This window comes from Pinus tabuliformis, chromosome 3_2 (genome assembly GCF_031772625.1).
Source record: "Pinus tabuliformis cultivar Carrire ecotype Pingquan chromosome 3_2, CPIR1, whole genome shotgun sequence".
In the NCBI taxonomy this organism is placed as follows: domain Eukaryota; kingdom Viridiplantae; phylum Streptophyta; class Pinopsida; order Pinales; family Pinaceae; genus Pinus; species Pinus tabuliformis.
The window spans coordinates 755,872,349-755,887,485 of NC_142302.1; positions in this window are offsets into that span (position 1 = coordinate 755,872,349).

Consider the following 15,137-nt stretch of genomic DNA (forward strand, 5'->3'; position numbering starts at 1 on the left):
TTTGTTTTTGGTAGCAGTTTGATGAAGTAAACACACACACTAATAATAAGAAGAAGATCAAGCTAAGATAAATTGTAAAATCACTTCAACAATTGTTATCAAATCTAGAATAATCTTACCAATGCTATCTTCCCTAGATTCTTCAACAGTTTTCAAGCTTATCCAACTAGTAAAAATGGAGAAGGGGAAAATCTAAACGAGAAAACCTAAGTCAGCGGTCTTTATATGCTTCTCTAAAGGAACAAACTCTCCTACTCTTAATAAGTCGGGATCCCTCTTCCACCCCAAAATAAATAAGTATCAATGCACAGTTCCCTTTCAAAAATAAATAAAGGTGAAAGAGGAGAAAGGCTTCCTGCGTAGAGAGGCAAAGAAGGAAACTCCACCGAGCTACTATCCAGGCTTGCTGGCATTGGAGCAATGCTTGTGTTCTAGCGTGATTCTGATGGGGTATTTTCTAGGCTTGCTGGCAATGAAGCAACACCATATATGAAAAACTATACTCTGGAAATCTTAATCTCACGAGCTAAACTACCCTTCCCAATTCAAAGCATTGTGATCTGGCTAAATCTTATGTTGTGCTCAACTGAGAAGGTACAAAAGGGACCATGTCTACCCATGGGGTAAGTGAGGAATCTAAAGTAATTTTCATGATGAATCAATACTTCCTGAAGGACCAAGGCCCTGCACTAAAATGAACCAAGATAGAGTAGCTAGTATTCAACCATTATGTCGCGAAGTGTTGTAGCGGCTGCAACACCCTCCAAAATTTTGGCCTACCCTTAAATTTCGAAGCCTATTATGTATCCTATGATCAATCATTCCTTAGTCGCTTATTGGTAAATTGATGACCTCAAGCTCCCCTCTTCGATCTTAAGAGCCATTCATTCTTTTATCTTTATATAGTATGTGTCATCTTTAGGCATGGGGATTATCGCTTGTGATTCAAAGGGAAGTTTGTTTTTCTTCAAGGGTAAATATTTGTGAGAATGGGTTTTTCTCATCACATAGACATATTTCACACTTATTTTACACACTCTTACACAAGTGTTGCCTATATCCTCCCAGATTCTATCATTGAAGCCGCACTTGTCGTAAGCCGCCACATAGGTTGTTGCATTAAGCGAAGTTTGTTTTTATATGTTCTAGATGGTCTATGTTGCATCACTAAGTGTTAAAGTGTGTAATCATAGTCAAGTTCTATCATTGTTGAAATCAATTCCATTGATCCCACACTTAATCAAATTCTGGAGTTCCCTTAGCAACCTAGCCTCATCCAGCTTTCCTGAACTGTGCACTTCGTATCATAAACCCTCAAGATTTTCCCTTTCCAACTGAAACTATGGAATGCACAAAAATCCTAGCCTCCCTTGCCATCCGAAACTAAGAAGTGGCTTCCTCCAGTGTCCTTCCCTTAGTCAGAACCCACTGTTTCCAAAAACTACGCAGTTTTGTCCTTCAAACATCTCATCTGCCCAGTCTACCTTGCATCCGGAAACTGCACAGATGTGTCCTCGCAGGGCCTCATCCCACAGTTGTCACTGCCCGTTGAAACTGTGTAGGTGTGTCCTCCTAGGGACTCATCCCGCAATAGTCACTTCTGCATAAACTACATAATTGTGTCTCTCAATGGCCACAAAGAAGGATGACATGCTAGATGACTCTCAAGGATTTGAGGAGAAAGATAAGAAGACCAAGGAACCCAAGTATGATAGAAGATCGTGACCACATGAAGACGCCATCCGATGCATAACCCTTTGGATGGTAGGTATGGAAAACAAAACACATATTTTGAAATACACCTCTTAGTGTAGCATTAAGTACCACTTATCATTTTCATATCATTATGTATTCAATGACATGTATGGTTGCAAGCATTGAAAGTCATTCCATGTGTTTCCTCTAAGTGTATTGCTCCCTTTCGCTTGTTGGATCAATTTTCGTATTTTGACATGTTTGGTTGTTATTTCATGTTTGTGAGCCTTTTTGGTGACCTTGAAGGTTTGTCTTTGTGTATACAAGTTGTCCTAGCCATGTAAACATTTGTCGCATTCATACACAAAGTTTTAAGCATTCTCACACAAGTGTCGTCATAGTCATCCTAAGGTCTATCTCAAGTGTCGCACTTATTTCTTTTAGTTCTACACAGTCTCACATAGGGTAACGCTTTGTCTTGTTGTCCTGGTGGTCTATGTTGTCGTTTCATCGAAGTATGATAAGTGTGTGATCACAATGTCAAGTTCCTCACAATTTCACTTGCCTCCCACAATTAGCCAATTTCCTAAAATGATTATGACTGGACAACTCTCTCGCACCGAACGCCGGCTGATCTACACAGTACGTAGTTTCATCCCTTAGTGATGTTTCTCTACTTCCTGGAACTGTGTAGTGTGCAAAGACTATCTCGAGGAAAGTTACACTACGCAATCCCAGAGTTGAGTAGCCTTCCTTCCTTCCCGGAATTGCGCAAAAGCTACCTCAATCCCGACCTAAACTGTGCATTTCGCAAGATTAGTCATCAAGACTCCTCCCTGCCTGCTAGAACTCCACAATGCGCAGAGACCTCAGCTTTCTTTTCCTCCTAGAATTGTGCAGAGTTGTCCCCCAAGTGTCCTCCCTCAACCAGGACTCATTGATCCCAGAAACTGCGTAGATTTGTCCACTATGATCCCTCTTTTGCCTAGTCCTACCTTCCCTCATAAAGTTGTGTAGACCTCCCTCCTAGGGTCTCATCTTGCAGATACCACTAATGATCTCAACTACGCAATCCTGCCTCCAAGCGACCTATGCGCAATTTTCTCCCGATAGTGAAGATTATGCTCAAGAGTTCCTTAACCAAGCCTGATATGCGCTTTGCACAATCTCAGTGACCAATCTCCCTCCCTGTCACCTGGAACTACACAATGCACAGTTGTTAGGCCCTCTTCCCTCCCTGTCATCCGTCTTGGGCCCAGTCCATGGATAACAATGCATCATCTTAGACTAGGAGGTTTTGGATTTGATGATGTCATGTCATGAGTGAATTGTAGGAACTTGTACCCTATTAGATCATGGAGAAATGATGATGAAGGAGAATGAGGTGTGAACATGCTAGAAGACTCACTTACCATTGGACGAACAAATAATTTTATCAAGTACAAGCAAAGGGAACACATGCATGCAACCACCTCCCAAGACCAAAGATCATTAAAGACCCTGCGTCATCAAGTTATGCGGACAGGAAGAGAAAGCGCATCCAATAACACCTATATCATTTAGTAGTAATAGCGGTGATAACACTCCTCAATTTTCCCAAGGCTGAGAAAGGAAACCAAAGAGGTAACCTCAAACCAACTTTTGACTTTGTATCTAGCCCTACCAAATCAAAGAGGGCTCTCTCTTAATCAACCTCATGGATAATGAAAGTAACTGGATAAAATTAGGGTTTTAGGCTAGCTATCAGCTCGGTAGGGTTTTGATTAGGGTTTGCTGGATAGAGATCACTAGGCTAGGAACTAGGTCAATTATTCCTTTAGGTCAGTGGCAGTCATAAAATGGGGCAAGATACGTATAACCAGTGGCATAGTAGGTTTGTAATTGTAGTATGATGAGGAGGAAATAAGAAGAAAAATGAGCATACATGTATGAATTCATTTGTTTTAGAAGATGATAGCAATTATATGAGAATCTCAGACAAAAACAGAGTAGTCAAGACAATGTGTTCTATTCAAAAACTTAAGAGATCATCATAAGAATAAATGTAGATGATTGGAAAAACAATTTAAAATCTAATGTATAAGAAACGTTGGAGAAAACAGTGCCACTAACCATAACACATGAATCCCACAATAATAGCTGCAATTGTCTATTATATTTCTACAAAAGGCCAAGTACACTAGTTCCAAAAGTATGAACTCCAAGTATCCAACCCTTGATTACATTAAATCACAACCTCATATAGGATATGAGGTTGAATTCCTCCTAAGGAGGTCGAATTCTATCTTCAAAAAGTCAACTAAGCAGGTACATGCACCTATCTTATCTCTGCTAAGACCTAGGAGGAGTTAGAACAAACTTTCCTCCTTTTAGCTAAATGATCCTATCTCTAAAAGAGTATCCAATGTTCAATTTAACCATAGGATATTTACATTTAAAATTCCATCAAAACATCTAATTTACCATTTACATTAACCTTGTTTCACTTTAACCTTTTACATGTAGTAGAAAACATTGCTCGCATAGAAACGCAGCAAATTCTCTAGAAGCACAACGAGGGGTCAAAGACGAACTTATATCTCTTGAACCATAATAGTTTTTATAAAACTGGGAGAGGTTTTTGTAGATACGGTTGTTATTGAGAAACATGTATCTTTGGTTTTTTAAATTCGTTCCCATCTTCTTGGAATTCGTTCCCCAAAAGAATGACTAAAACAGCCAAGAAAAATTGGAGAATTTTATTTTTTGAAATAGGCCTCCAAGAAATTTTAATATCTCCCAATATATGATACCTGTGTAGAAATTGAAGAAGGTTATTGTGATTGAGTCCGTTCTTAACAAAAACCTTCTTTTTTTTTCCAAAATTAATCTTCGTGTGGTCATAAAACTCTTTCAAAAATGATGACCAAAAACAAAGTCAAAATCGCAGCGACTCTCTTGTAGCAACTTGTATTTTGGTAATCTCTCCCAAATCATAAAGTATATTCAAAAACTGAGAGAGGTTATTGTTTATGGGTATGTTATGAACAAAATATCCTTAATTTCTCAAAAATATTTTCCCATTTGTTCAAAATCCAAGCTTGAAGTTGGTGCAGAAAATAGTAGTTGTGTTTCCATAGGATAACAACACAAAGTAAAAAGCGCAGCAACTTGAGGGAAGGGAATGAAGGGGAAGGAGGATAGGATAATTTCTAATGAAATTATGGGGGGTAGTTATATGTTTGAGGAAGGTAATGGGAGTGTAATTTCTCCAATTGAGTGAGAAAAGAGGAGGAAAAAAGGAAAAACGCAATCCTAAGCTAGAAGGGCAACAACTAGCTAGGGTTGTGAGGGAAAATGATAAAATGAGTGATTTTGAGTGTGGGGAAAGGTTAAAAGAATTTGATGAGGGTAATTGGGTATATTAAAGCTTATAAACAAGGGGTTTTCTCTTGAAAAGGATCTAAAAACCATGAAAATGCACAAACGCAGCAAAACCCTAAGCAAGGAATTTAATCAATTTTCTTAGGGAATTGGCTGCATCTAGGGTTTTTGAAGGCTCCAGTTACTAGTTTAAAGATGCATTGAAAAACTAAAATGAAGAATGAACCTATTATTTTCTCCTTTTAACCTCCCAATCAAAAGTGCATCAACCTCCAGAAGCGTAGTGAGGCCCTCTAGAAATGCAGCAAACTGATAGCTAGAGCAGTGGTGATGGAATTTCGATGATTTGATGGCTATGGTGAGTGTCTCAATGGTAAATAGGATCTCTTGGAAATTTTTAAAGGATGAAATGAAATTTTAAATGTTTTGATGCCATGTTATACTTGAAAAATCGAATTTTTTGCTTTGATGATTAAATGACATCATGTGTACTTTTGACAAAATGACTTGGTTGATATGATTTGACTACAGCATTATAAATTTATTCCCTAATTTTCTAACTCCCATGATGATGTCAAAAATGAATGACACGACTCCCTTGTTTGATATTGATGATTGATATGATGATCATCAAATGTATATCCTAGACCATGACCCATATGACGACCCACTAACTTTTTTGATGACCTAGGGCAAGGAATGATGACATGACCATGATGGATTTTGGTGACCTTGAATGCACTAGAAGGAGTAGCAATGACAACTAGACCATGACTTGTGACCATTTGACAACCATGAGATGTGTCAATTTTTATTTTGAAAAATATAATAATTTGACCTAAGACTCTATCAACAATATGAAAAGAGTACATTTGATCACTGTGACTATTAGACACTAACATTGGCTCCAATTGGGGATGGCAGCTCTTTTAGGAGGTGTCAAGAACACCGTAGACTAGGTAGCCTTGTTCATTGGGCAATGGAGTCACAAATAACTACAATCCTCAAACTGACTCAAATCAAACTGAAAGTTGAAGTGTACACCATCAACTGCAAACTTTACTAGAAACTGACACTGAAAAAGATGCTCAGAATGTTGATCTTATTCATCACACCTTACCTACACTAACTGATCCATAAACGACCTGATCAAGTGAAGTGAAATAGCCAATGCAACTATACAAGCATTTTATCCACTAATTGAGTTCTTTGCATATGCTTGTTTATGATCAAAATAGAAATTCTGCATGATGACAGCTCCAATAAAAACTTGCAAACAAATCAAATTTGGTAGGATTGAAAAATTTGGATCCCCTTGTTGACTCCAAAAATGGTGCAAAAAGATATTCAAATAAATGTGCACTGAGTTTTAGCTCATCCAACAGATTGTAATTATGTTCTAGGTGGTCTCTATACCATGAATATAAACTTTCATTTTCATCCTTCGTCTCGTGCAATTCTACATTATAATTGTCCTGATATGACTACAAATTTTCGGATGAGCTTTGTAATGAGACTCCTACTGAACAAGACAATGAAGCTTGATGCCAAACTAAATCTTTAACAACCCTATCTTCAAACTCACAGCTAACTAAAGGATGATACTTTTGAATAAAAATATCATCCATATAATTGTCTACTGGATCATTGCAAATATGAGAAAGATATTGTAACATGTTGTGGGTCAGTTATGATGAAACTGCATGATTTTGTATAAAATCTTCATGTTCCACACTTTCAGCTACATTTTCAAACTGAATGTTGCTTGGTAACTATGATTGTGGACTGAAAAAAAGGCTCTATATTACAAACAACATTCTCAACAACTTCAAGAGAAGGTTTCCAACTGTTGTCAACTTTCTTATTTGCTTCCTTGGCAACCTTATAGTTTTCTCTTATTTTTTCGAATGAAGAGAAACACAAAGGTAATGAGCCCCAATAATGAATTTCATTGTCTTTTTCGTGCTCAATATCAAAATTGAAAGACTGTTGATTTCTAATCTTAGGAAAGTTTTCTCTCAGTAATTGAAATGAAGTAAAACATAAAGGCAAAGACCTTTCACCTACTTTAAAATTTTCTGCGTTTTCTTCATTACTGTCATGATTGATATGCATAGGCTGAGTGATATATTTGAGTTGTTGTAACTGAGCTTCCTCCTCCCAAAAACATGTCGTTGATTTCTTTGAATAGTCATCCTCAATTTCGAAAATATAGTCATCATCATACTGATCATACTTGGGTAAATCGTCCATATGAGTAATGTCATCAAGCATGCACATTGGATCAGCTAATTGCTTCTCCAAAGGTTGATCTACAAATCCATTTTCATGATTGTCCATAAATGAATACAAAAAACAATCATTTTCTGATCTATGGTAACTAGGATTAGCAGGAAAATGGTTAGAGTCGGCAACCTCTTCTTCTTCTACAATAAGTGGGACATGGTGTTTTTGAATAGCAAATTCATTTCTCATGATGATCTTTTGCATCATTTCTTCCATTGTGGTTACCAAAATGTCAACTTTCACTTTTGAATATGTCAGGTGCTCCTTCTCTATGTTCTCCCTCTCTTCTGCCTTCAACTTTGATCTTCTGACCAGAAAATTAGCTTCCACACTTATTGCATTGTCCTACATTTATTCAAGTGTTGTAGTGTTCCTTTCTCTCAATTGAAATTCCATTTCTAGATCAAAAGAATTCGGGTAGTGTAAGAGAGCTAAACCAGGAGGTGGTTTTATATCAGCATGCATTGAATAGTATACTTGATTGAACCTGGCAGAAAGGTGTTGCACTGTTTCTCCTCGTTCTCTTTTCAAATGATTAAATTCTTCTAAAATCAAAAAAGGATTCCTTTTGACACCCATTTATCAAGGAAGACTTTCACAAACTAATGGAAATCGAAAATGCTTGCAGCCAACAAGCTTTTGAACAATTTCTTGGCTTTGCCTTGCAAATATAAAGCAAAAATCTTGATATTGACATCATATTCTTCAACCTCAAAAAGGTCGAGAAATTTTTCAAAACTCTGAATGTGTTTTTCAGAAGTGATTTTACCATATTCTCTATCAAACCTCGAAAGATATTTGTGATAATTTTGAGGGAAATCATTGAGTATAGGAGGTAATATGAGAGGCTTGTATCTATCTGGGATTTTTAAAGGTGTAGGATTATGTACAGAAGTTGTAAAATTAGTCTATATCTCTTGAGGATCATCAAGTTGAATATGATCAACATAAATTTCAGAACAAGGGTCTTGACCAAGATCAAAAAGCATAAGGAGAATTTTTATTCACAATCTTCAAAGGAAAGGAATCAAATGCAGGTCTGGGATCTTTTCTCAAATACAGTATACATTGGAAAACCTTCTTAACATTCTCAGGAAAAGAAAATAGATAATTAACCATAAATCATATTATGTCTTGGATGAAATTCCAACTTGAATACCTGATCTTTCCATATTGTCTTTTCATGTTTATGTTGGTAAGTTTCATCCTCCAGTGGAGTCTTTGAATTAAATTTGAAACTGATTTGGAGTCACCAGGTGAATGATTTCAGCCTTCCTGTGTCTGATCATTGTCCACCATCAGCAATCAAATATGATCCTTGTCATTCACACCTAGGGAAAATGTGACCTTTCGCTCCCTGGCAACGACACCAAAATGTTAGCACTCCTTAGTTTTCCCAAGGCTGAGAAAGGAAACCAAAGAGGTAACCTCAGACCAACTTTTGACTTGGTATCTAGCCCTACCAAATCAAAGAGGGCTCTCTCTTAATAAACCTCATAGAAAATGAAAGTGACTGGAGAAAATTAGGGTTTTAGGCTAGCTATTAACTCAATAGGGTTTTGATTAGGGTTTGTTGGATAGAGAGCACTAGGCTAGGAACTAGGTCAAGTATTCCTTTAGGTTAGTTGCAGTCATAGAATGGGGCAATATAGGTATAACCAGTGGCACAATTGGTTTTTCATTGTAGTATGGTCAGGAGGAAAGAATAAGAAAAATGAGCATACATGTATGAATTCATTTTTTTCAGAAGATGATAACATTGATATGAAAATATCAGACAAAAACAAATCATTCAAGACAATGTATTTTGTTTAAAAACTTAAGATATCATCATAATAATAAATGTAGATGATTGGAAAAAGAATTTAAAATCTAATGTATAAGAAACACTGGAGAAAACAGTGCCACTAACCATAACACATGAATCCCACAATAATAGTTGCAACTGTCTATTATATTTCTGCAAAAAACCAAGTACACTAGTTCCAAGAGTATGAACTTCAAGTATCCAACCATTGATTACATTACATTTCACCCTCATATAAGAGATTAGGTCGAATTCTATCTTCAAAAATTCAACTAAGTAGGTACATGCACCTATCCTATCTCTACTATGATGACCCACTAACTTTTTTGATGACCTAGGGCAGGGAAAGATGACATGACCATGATGGCTTTCTGTGACCTTGAATGCACTAGAGGGAGTAGCAATGAAAACTAGACCATGACTTGTGACCATTTGACAAACATGAGATGTGTCAAATTTTATTTTGAAAAATATATATATTTGATATAAGACTCTATCAACAATATGAAAAGAGTACATTTGATCATTGTGACTATTAGACACTAACAAGCGAATTGACATCGCCACCTTAGCAAGCTATTCATGTCAACAGTGTCATGTCAAGTCGTGTCATGAGTTATCAAAGACCACATCACTATTATGGGCCATGTCTATTGTAAATAAAATGTAATATAAAGTGGAAGTCCAATGGACACACATTGATCTAGGTGGATATTGGTGGTCACCCGCTAATTCCACTTGGATCCCCTCTAATGCTTCTTACAGTTTTTTTTTTCAGTTTCCTTAATTATAGCACAGTTTACTATTTTTAGCAGTTTTTCGGGTCCTAAACTTTCGGAGCCGTTTTGAGGCCCTAAACGACGTTTTTTGGGAAATCCACCGCCAGCAATTTTTTTGATAAAAATCGTCTTTTCCGTCGTAGTCCTCGGAGAGATCTTTCCAACGGGCTATCATGCACGTCAAACGGAGATAGTACGACCAATTCGCGACCCCGGGAAGTTGATGTACCAACTTACCCAAAAACAGGGCCCACAATTTGGCGTTTCATCTTCTAGGGTTAGGTTTTGGAATGTGAAGGGTTTTCCATTGTTTCTCAACAATAAATAGGCCTTCGAGCCTCATTGTAAGACAGTTTAGAGGCATGTAGCCACCACATCTCTCCTCAGAGATAAGCTACCATCGCCCTAGCTGGTTTATTTCCATTTCTGTTTGTAAGCATATTTCAGTATTTTACAGTAATGAATTGAGGTATTATTTCCGCTGCATATTTGTCTTTATGGTTATCTCTGTATTTTATTGCGTTCCTGTTTAAATCCGGATCAGTGGTATCAGAGCGTTCTGCTTTTCTTCTCTGTTTTTCTTTGCATGTCCCCAACGAGGTCGGGATATAAGGAGTTAGGGCTTGAACTGGTCGAACCTTTGCAAGACCAGCCTCGCAAATCCCGACAGCCTCCCATGGAGGATGAAAATAAAGATGAGGGGGCAGGAGATCCTATCAAAATCTTGCTCGAAGAAGCCCTCGAGCGACAAAGGAACGCGATGATGGACAACTTTGCCCAAATCCTTCAGCGGCTACCCAGGGGCGACGCATCGGCTTCCAACAGCAACTCTGGAAATGCCACACCATTTAAGGTACAAGTTAATTTTGAAATCCCCATATTCGAGGGTCAGATAGACGCAGATGTCGTCGATAAATGGTTAAATGTGCTAGAGGGTTATTTTTCTGTTCATGATTTTTCCAGTCAGGAAAAGATTATTTTCGCTCTTCTCAAAGCAGCCCCCCACGTCAAGGATTGGTGGGAAACCTACTGTGAACAAAAAGATGAAAGTACAGGCTCACTATTTTCAGTCACACTGACTTGGGATTCATTCTGATATGACATCAAGGAGCAGTACTACCCTGTTGGAAGCTATGAGGATCAATACATAAAGTGGACCACGCTATGGCAGGGAAGGGACCAAGACGTACCAAAGTTTACCAATATTTTCCATACCCTTCGCACAAAGTTGGGTATCAAAGACACAGAGTAGCATTTGGTACTAAAATACCGTGGCTTCCTGCACAAGTACATCCAAGAAGAAATAGAATTTCTGAACATCTCCTCGCTCGGCATGGCATACCGATATGCCGTCAAGGTCGAGCAAAATTTTAAACAAAAGAAGCGAGACTTTGGGTCTGCGAATCCGAAACAAGGGAAAGGTGCCCCCAAACTGCAGAACAAAGGACAAAGCCAAGGCGAGGCGGCCCAAGACAACCCGCCAAAGTTGCAAGCAAAGAACAGCGCCGCGAAGCCGAAAAAGGACACGGGAAAGTGGTGTGAGTTCCATAAGAGCTCCACTCACAACACAAGTGAGTGTTGGGCCAAGTAGTCACTGGTGGCCGAGCTAAAGGTTTCATAATCAGATGCATGTTCTGAGTCTGAGTCAGAACTCGATAAGGGGAATGACAAAGGGAAGCAGATTATCGATGCGGAGCCCAACGCCACTGTTGCCACCACGAAGATCCAGAAGGAGGAACCTGAAGATCCAGAGGAGGAGGAGCGTCTCTTCCACTCCCAGATGTGGGTAAAGGGCTCCCCGCTACAGTTCATTGTCGACAGCGGGAGCCAAAAGAACCTCATTTCGGCAGAGGTCGTGAAACGGTTGGGCTTACCGACCACAGCACATCCACAACCATACACCATTGGGTGGCTGCACCAAGGACAGGATCTTCGCGTGAGCCAATAGTGTCGCCTTCCATACAACATCAAGCCCTTCACGGATGAGGTATTGTGTGACATTGCACCCCTTGAAGTTTGTGATGTGTTATTAGGAAAACCATACTTGTGGAAGCGACATGTTGTGTATGAGTCAAGGCCTCGTGCTGTTATTGTTACTTTGGGAAATAAGTTGTACAGGATACCAGAGGTAGCACCGCCTACCGCCATCTCTTTGGTTACTGCAAAACAATGCAGTAAGCTCATTTCCAAAACCAGGAAGTTTATTTTCCTGATGATACACCCTCAAGAAAAGAAGAAGATGGTGGCCATGACCTCTAGACAGGACCCCTCCGCACGACAACTACAGATGGACAAGGTCGTGGAGGAGTATGAGGACATCTTCACCTCCCCTGCAGGGGTTCCTCTGCACTGTCAGGTCAAGCACTCCATTGATCTAACCCCAGGTTCGTCGTTGCCCAATGGACCAATCTATCGGCGCTCTGTTCTGGAGAACGATGAAATCAAGAGGCAGATTCAGGAGCTGCTGCAAAAAGGTCACATCCGTCCGAGTTCATCGCCCTGTGGGATCCCGATCGTGCTGGTACAAAAGAAGGATGGGACTTGGAGACTCTGTATTGACTATCGGGTGCTGAACAAGATCACTGTCCATAATAGGTACCCAATCCCATGGATTGATGACCTCCTAGACCAACTAAAGGGGGCAAAATATTTTAGCAAGATCGATTTGAAGTCAGGATATCACTAGGTACCAATCGAACCCTCCGATGTGTGGAAGACTGCCTTCAAAGCCAAGGAGGGCCTTTTCGAATGGTTGGTTATGCCTTTCAGATTGACGAATGCTCCTGCAACCTTCATGAGGCTAATGGATGACATATTGCAGCCATTCACCAACTCATTTGTAGTGGTATACTTGGATGACATCTTGATCTTTAGCAAGACTTGGGAAGAGCACCTCCACCACATCCGACAGGTTCTCCAAACACTGTGACAACACACGTTATGTGCCAATTTGGAGAAATGCACTTTTGGCATGACCCAGGTTCAGTATCTGGGATACATTATTGATGAACGGGGGGTGCATGTGGATCCAGCCAAGATCCAAGTCATTCGAGATTGGCCATCTCCAACAACTCTGACAGAGCCTCGCAGCTTTCTAGGCCTTGCCAACTTCTACCGCAGGTTCGTGTTGGGATTTTCTCATATCACTTGGCCCTTGAGTCAGGTCACCAAGGGAGGAGCGAAAGCAAAAAAAATTTGGTCCGAATCTCAACAGAAGGCATTCACAGAGTTGAAAGATCGACTCTGCACAGCACCAGTTCTTGCATTACCAGACTTGCAACAACCATTTGAGGTCGAGACAGATGCCTCTGACTATGCTATTGGGGCAGTCCTTACTCAAAACGGGCATCCAGTGGCATATCACAGTGAGACACTTTCAGACACAGTCCGGAAGTATCCCACTTATGACAAAGAGATGTATTCCATCGTGCAGGCCTGTCGACAATGGAAGCATTACATTTTGGGGAAGGAAACGGTCATCCACACAGACCACCGACCCCTACAGTTCATACAGACCCAAGGGAAATTGCAGAATGATTGCCATCAGAAGTGGTCCACATACCTGTAACAGTTCCATTTGAATATCAAGTATAAGAAGGGCAGCACCAATAATGTTGCAGATTGCCTCAGTCGACCACCGATCATGGCATTAACCACCGTGCTCAACTCTTGTGGGCACGAGACTTCTGATTGGCCACTGCTCTACAAAAGCGACCCGGAATTTGGCCACACATACCAGACACTCTTAGAGGGTCAACATGTTCAAGATTTTCACCTCTAGGACGACCTGTTATGCCACCTGGGTCACCTTTGTGTTCCTTCAAGCGAGCGTGCCAAGATGATCTGGGAAGCACACTATAGTCGGGCCGTTGGGCATTTTGGGGTTGAAAAAATGGTGGCTGTACTGCAAAAATATTTCTATTGGCCGAATCTTCAACAGGATGTCGGGAAGTACATCAGATCATGCACTGCTTGCGCCATTTCCAAACCGACCATCAAGAAGCAAGGCCTCTATACCCCGCTGCCTACCCCTAGTCGACCTTGGGAATCCATCTCCATGGATTACATGTCAGGCCTCCCTTCCACTAGGCATGGAAATGATTGTGTTTTTGTGGTCGTCGACAGGTTCTCGAAGATGGCCATTATGGCGGCCTGCAAGAAGAATATCACAGCAGAAGCCACTGCTAAACTCTTCTTTGAACGAGTATGGGTACACTTTGGGATCCCACAGTCTATCATTTCGGATCGGGATAGCAGGTTCCTCAGTACATTTTGGTCTAGCCTCTGGTCAATGCTGGACACCAAACTCACTAAGTCCACAGCCTTCCATCCTCAAACTGATGGCCAGACTGAGGTCGTCAACAGGATGATCGTACACATTCTACGCATGTACAACTCAAAGCATCCACGCACATGGGACGAGAGCCTCCCCTATGTTCAGCACAGCTACAACCGGGCTCTCCACAGCTCGACTGGCCACAGCCCTTTTCAGGTGGGATTGGGATTCAAGCCACTATGTCCCATCGATGTGGCCATGCCATTTGCAGCTACTCACGCAGATTCTGCTCATGTCCAGTCTGAAACAGATAAGGCAAACAGCTTCATTGAGCACATCCAACATATTTGCCAGCAGGTCCATGACATTCTGGAGAAATCAAATTCCAAGTACAAGCAGCGACATGATCAACATCAGGTGCTACACAAGTTTCGAGTGGGCGACAAAGTCTGGTTGCATTTGCAAAAGGAACGCCTTACCGGAGCCTATCGGAAACTCAGACCACTCCGATATGGCCCTTACACCATTACCAAGGTTGTGGGAGAGAATGCATTTGAGCTTAGCATTCCCCCATTCCTTGGCCTGCACCCGGTGTTCAATGTCGACCGCCTTCGGCCATACTTTCCACCATTACTAGACACGTCCGACATTGTAGAACAGCTCACACCCACAGAGTTAAATCCAGCTTGCATGGAACAAGCTGCAACTGATCGGATCATGGACACATAGATCAAGCACACTCGCCAGCAGAATATCCAACTGTATCGAGTTGTCAAAGCAAGACAACTCCTTCACCAGGGCAAGTGGCTCACAAAGGACCAAGTGCAGCAGAAGTTCCCTCATCTCATGGAGGAACTCAACGCAATGGGGACCATTGCTTCCTAAGGGGGGAGGAATGATCCAGGTGGATATTGGTGGTCACCCGCTAATT